Consider the following 6,000-nt stretch of genomic DNA (forward strand, 5'->3'; position numbering starts at 1 on the left):
AATAAGATGGAGAATGTGCCCTTGTATCATACCTATCCCATGAGGAATATGGATCTACATGAGCATAGGGAGGCATCCACAACATTGGCATTGGCGGCCCAAAATAAGGATATGAATATGTTGAATTAAAATTCTCACTTTGCCAATACCGATCCTCATATTTGCGCCTTGGGGGTGATCTTGGTTTCTTTGCATGATTTGGCCGATAAGCATTCTTCTCTTCAAGCTTCTTTTGATATTTATCCAATAGTTCAGTGAAGGTCATTTTTGATCTCTTACACTTGCGCTTATTTCGGCCTTTGTTTTCTTTTGGTTTGCTTTCATCGATCATTGGATTTTCTTGCTGCCCCCCAGTCCTTGGTGTCTCCTTTGTAGCTTCGATGGAATTCTCGCCCTTAAGATTATGTTCATTATGCTCTTCAACAACTTCTTTACTTGAAAGCTTGATCCCATCACCTGCAGTTTTTACCTTCTCTTTAAATGGATCGGCTTGAAGCAGCCTATGCAAAAACTTTTTGCCATCGGGACCAATCGGAATAGACTGGTCATCTCTTGGTATTTCAACAAACTTCAATCGTCCTTTTTCAATGGCCGATTTAACTATTTGACGAAACATGTTGCAATCCTCAAAATTATGCTTGGACGAATCATGCAACTTACAATACATTCGTCCTTGGATTGATGGCTTAACATGGTGACCAAGAATTGTAATGTAATTATTTTTCAGCAACAAATCAAATATTTGATCACACATGCTTGAATTGAAGGTATACTTCTTGTTTTCTAGCCGATCATGTTGTGAGAACGGCTTTGGAGTTAAGCAAATGAATGGTTCAGATTTTGCATCACCCCGTTCGGCTATGCATTGTGTTTTGCACTCTATCTTCGATGTCTTTGGATAAGAAACTATACTGGCATCGGTTTGCTCAGAAGATTTTAACCTTGGCTTTAAATTTCTGAAACGAAAATAGCTAGAACATACATGTCTCAATTGAGACCAAGTGTAAGCCAAGTAAGAAATAAGCAGAGCTACCCAATTAGATATGAGCTTTAGATAAAGCAATGGGGAAAGCCTTGGCTGCGATAATTTTTCGCAATCGGTCTTTCTGAATGGTGCAATATGTTGACCGATATGCTTTGTGACAATCTGATTGCTAATAGATAAATTACCTTTCTTCATTGGTCTCTCAATATTTCTTATGAAGATTTTTCTAATATATGCATCAACAACTAAGTCATGACCAAATCTGAAAACAGGTAAATTAATTGCTAGACATACCTCTTCAAATATGTTGGGAGAGCATGATGGTGGTGTGACTTGAAGAATATCTTGCTCCGCCTTCGGATAGCTCCCCAGCGCCTTGTCATCATCTTTCTCTTGATTTCGTGCATCATTAGTTTGAAGAACTTCGTCCACCAAACTTTCTTTGGCCACTTGTTCTTGTTCTTGAAGCTCATCAATTTCTATGATTTGGCCTCTTATAGATCTCAGAGATGCATAAGCCAAATCATATCCAAACAAAGTATAAGCCCACTAGCCAATTCTGCAACTATGAATTGGCCTATGCAGCATATATTCAATGACATCGGTCACTATGTCCCAACTCCATTCAATCATAATATAGGCATGCATATAAATTTCCATGAGCACGTACCTTGTCTCGCTCTCCAATCGAACTAAGGACGATGTTAGAATACTGCACCGGCCATGTATTGACATACTCTTAGGACGATAGATAAATATCGGCCATTACCATGTAAACTTCATTCAAAACACATACAGCCGAAATAAACAAATGAAATGACAAATCAAGTATTTCGGCCCTTTGGATCAACAACAAACTTGTAGCTGATCAAATGTATAGTGACTTGGTAATACCCTTTCATGACGTAAGAAATTATATTGCATCCATGTATTAAAATAAGCCCATTGAGGGTTACCAATCATACCTGATGAAGAATTCCATGGCATAGGCGTTAATGGCATAGTTGAAGAATATGGATAATGTGTAGACCAAAGATGTTGAAACTTTCGGCTTGGTCCTTCATAGTTTTCACTCCTTTCCTTCTTCACTTTTTCCGCACTTCTTGTAATGGAAGCTTGCACATAATTCTTATTTTGAGCACTTCCTTTGGGAAACCACGCCATGTTCCTTTCTTCAAGTTCTTGTGCACTAAGTTTTTGTAATTTCTTCTTTTGCCAATACGATAAGCTGAGCAGGCATCTCGGCTGTGATTCTATTTTGACCAATGGCAATTCCTTTTTGGCCTTGTGCACTCTCAACTTCTTTTCTTCAGATTTGGCACTTCGACTCTCAATAATTGGTTGCTTTGTCTCATTGTCTTTAGTAGCCAATGTCAACACATTAATTCGCTCTTTTTCATTTGAGATCAAATCTGAAGTTGCACTCTTACGACCATCTCTTTTAACATGGTAAACTTGCTTGACCACCTCTTTCTTCTTCCTTGAGCTCTGCACCGATTCCTTATGATTGAAACGGTCTTTAACATATGATTGTTCAAATGTTGATCTTCTTGGAGCTGCATAATATTGGTGAGATGGTCTAAAATAAGATGGAGAATGTGCCCTTGTATCATACCTGTCCCATGAGGAATATGGATCTACATGAGCATAGGGAGGCATCCACAACATTGGCATTGGCGGCCCAAAATAAGGATATGAATATGTTGAATTAAAATTCTCACTTTGCCAATACCGATCCTCATATTTGCGCCTTGGGGGTGATCTTGGTTTCTTTGCATGATTTGGCCGATAAGCATTCTTCTCTTCAATCTTCTTTTGATATTTATCCAATAGTTCAGTGAAGGTCATTTTTGATCTCTTACACTTGCGCTTATTTTGGCCTTTGTTTTCTTTTAGTTTGCTTTCATCGATCATTGGATTTTCTTGCTGCCCCCCAGTCCTTGGTGTCTCCTTTGTAGCTTCGATGGAATTCTCGCCCTTAAGATTATGTTCATTATGCTCTTCAACAACTTCTTTACTTGAAAGCTTGATCCCATCACCTGCAGTTTTTACCTTCTCTTTAAATGGATCGGCTTGAAGCAGCCGATGCAAAAACTTTTTGCCATCGGGACCAATCGGAATAGACTGGTCATCTCTTGGTATTTCAACAAACTTCAATCATCCTTTTTCAATGGCCGATTTAACTATTTGACGAAACATGTTGCAATCCTCAAAATTATGCTTGGACGAATCATGCAACTTACAATACATTCGTCCTTGGATTGATGGCTTAACATGGTGACCAAGAATTGTAATGTAATTATTTTTCAGCAACAAATCAAATATTTGATCACACATGCTTGAATTGAAGGTATACTTCTTGTTTTCTAGCCGATCATGTTGTGAGAACGGCTTTGGAGTTAAGCAAATGAATGGTTCAGATTTTGCATCACCCCGTTCGGCTATGCATTGTGTTTTGCACTCTATCTTCGATGTCTTTGGATAAGAAACTATACTGGCATCGGTTTGCTCAGAAGATTTTAACCTTGGCTTTAAATTTCTGAAACGAAAATAGCTAGAACATACATGTCTCAATTGAGACCAAGTGTAAGCCAAGTAAGAAATAAGCAGAGCTACCCAATTAGATATGAGCTTTAGATAAAGCAATGGGGAAAGCCTTGGCTGCGATAATTTTTCGCAATCGGTCTTTCTGAATGGTGCAATATGTTGACCGATATGCTTTGTGACAATCTGATTGCTAATAGATAAATTACCTTTCTTCATTGGTCTCTCAATATTTCTTATGAAGATTTTTCTAATATATGCATCAACAACTAAGTCATGACCAAATCTGAAAACAGGTAAATTAATTGCTAGACATACCTCTTCAAATATGTTGGGAGAGCATGATGGTGGTGTGACTTGAAGAATATCTTGCTCCGCCTTCGGATAGCTCCCCAGCGCCTTGTCATCATCTTTCTCTTGATTTCGTGCATCATTATTTTGAAGAACTTCGTCCACCAAACTTTCTTTGGCCACTTGTTCTTGTTCTTGAAGCTCATCAATTTCTATGATTTGGCCTCTTATAGATCTCAGAGATGCATAAGCCAAATCATATCCAAACAAAGTATAAGCCCACTAGCCAATTCTGCAACTATGAATTGGCCTATGCAGCATATATTCAATGACATCGGTCACTATGTCCCAACTCCATTCAATCATAATATAGGCATGCATATAAATTTCCATGAGCACGTACCTTGTCTCGCTCTCCAATCGAACTAAGGACGATGTTAGAATACTGCACCGGCCATGTATTGACATACTCTTAGGACGATAGATAAATATCGGCCATTACCATGTAAACTTCATTCAAAACACATACAGCCGAAATAAACAAATGAAATGACAAATCAAGTATTTCGGCCCTTTGGATCAACAACAAACTTGTAGCTGATCAAATGTATAGTGACTTGGTAATACCCTTTCATGACGTAAGAAATTATATTGCATCCATGTATTAAAATAAGCCCATTGAGGGTTACCAATCATACCTGATGAAGAATTCCATGGCATAGGCGTTAATGGCATAGTTGAAGAATATGGATAATGTGTAGACCAAAGATGTTGAAACTTTCGGCTTGGTCCTTCATAGTTTTCACTCCTTTCCTTCTTCACTTTTTCCGCACTTCTTGTAATGGAAGCTTGCACATAATTCTTATTTTGAGCACTTCCTTTGGGAAACCACGCCATGTTCCTTTCTTCAAGTTCTTGTGCACTAAGTTTTTGTAATTTCTTCTTTTGCCAATACGATAAGCTGAGCAGGCATCTCGGCTGTGATTCTATTTTGACCAATGGCAATTCCTTTTTGGCCTTGTGCACTCTCAACTTCTTTTCTTCAGATTTGGCACTTCGACTCTCAATAATTGGTTGCTTTGTCTCATTGTCTTTAGTAGCCAATGTCAACACATTAATTCGCTCTTTTTCATTTGAGATCAAATCTGAAGTTGCACTCTTACGACCATCTCTTTTAACATGGTAAACTTGCTTGACCACCTCTTTCTTCTTCCTTGAGCTCTGCACCGATTCCTTATGATTGAAACGGTCTTTAACATATGATTGTTCAAATGTTGATCTTCTTGGAGCTGCATAATATTGGTGAGATGGTCTAAAATAAGATGGAGAATGTGCCCTTGTATCATACCTGTCCCATGAGGAATATGGATCTACATGAGCATAGGGAGGCATCCACAACATTGGCATTGGCGGCCCAAAATAAGGATATGAATATGTTGAATTAAAATTCTCACTTTGCCAATACCGATCCTCATATTTGCGCCTTGGGGGTGATCTTGGTTTCTTTGCATGATTTGGCCGATAAGCATTCTTCTCTTCAATCTTCTTTTGATATTTATCCAATAGTTCAGTGAAGGTCATTTTTGATCTCTTACACTTGCGCTTATTTCGGCCTTTGTTTTCTTTTAGTTTGCTTTCATCGATCATTGGATTTTCTTGCTGCCCCCCAGTCCTTGGTGTCTCCTTTGTAGCTTCGATGGAATTCTCGCCCTTAAGATTATGTTCATTATGCTCTTCAACAACTTCTTTACTTGAAAGCTTGATCCCATCACCTGCAGTTTTTACCTTCTCTTTAAATGGATCGGCTTGAAGCAGCCGATGCAAAAACTTTTTGCCATCGGGACCAATCGGAATAGACTGGTCATCTCTTGGTATTTCAACAAACTTCAATCATCCTTTTTCAATGGCCGATTTAACTATTTGACGAAACATGTTGCAATCCTCAAAATTATGCTTGGACGAATCATGCAACTTACAATACATTCGTCCTTGGATTGATGGCTTAACATGGTGACCAAGAATTGTAATGTAATTATTTTTCAGCAACAAATCAAATATTTGATCACACATGCTTGAATTGAAGGTATACTTCTTGTTTTGTAGCCGATCATGTTGTGATAACGGCTTTGGAGTTAAGCAAATGAATGGTTCAGATTTTGCATCACCCCGTTCGGCTATGC

The sequence above is a fragment of the Triticum urartu genome, chromosome 4A (genome assembly GCF_056163025.1).
Source record: "Triticum urartu cultivar PI428250 chromosome 4A, HENAU_Tu73, whole genome shotgun sequence".
NCBI lineage: Eukaryota > Viridiplantae > Streptophyta > Magnoliopsida > Poales > Poaceae > Triticum > Triticum urartu.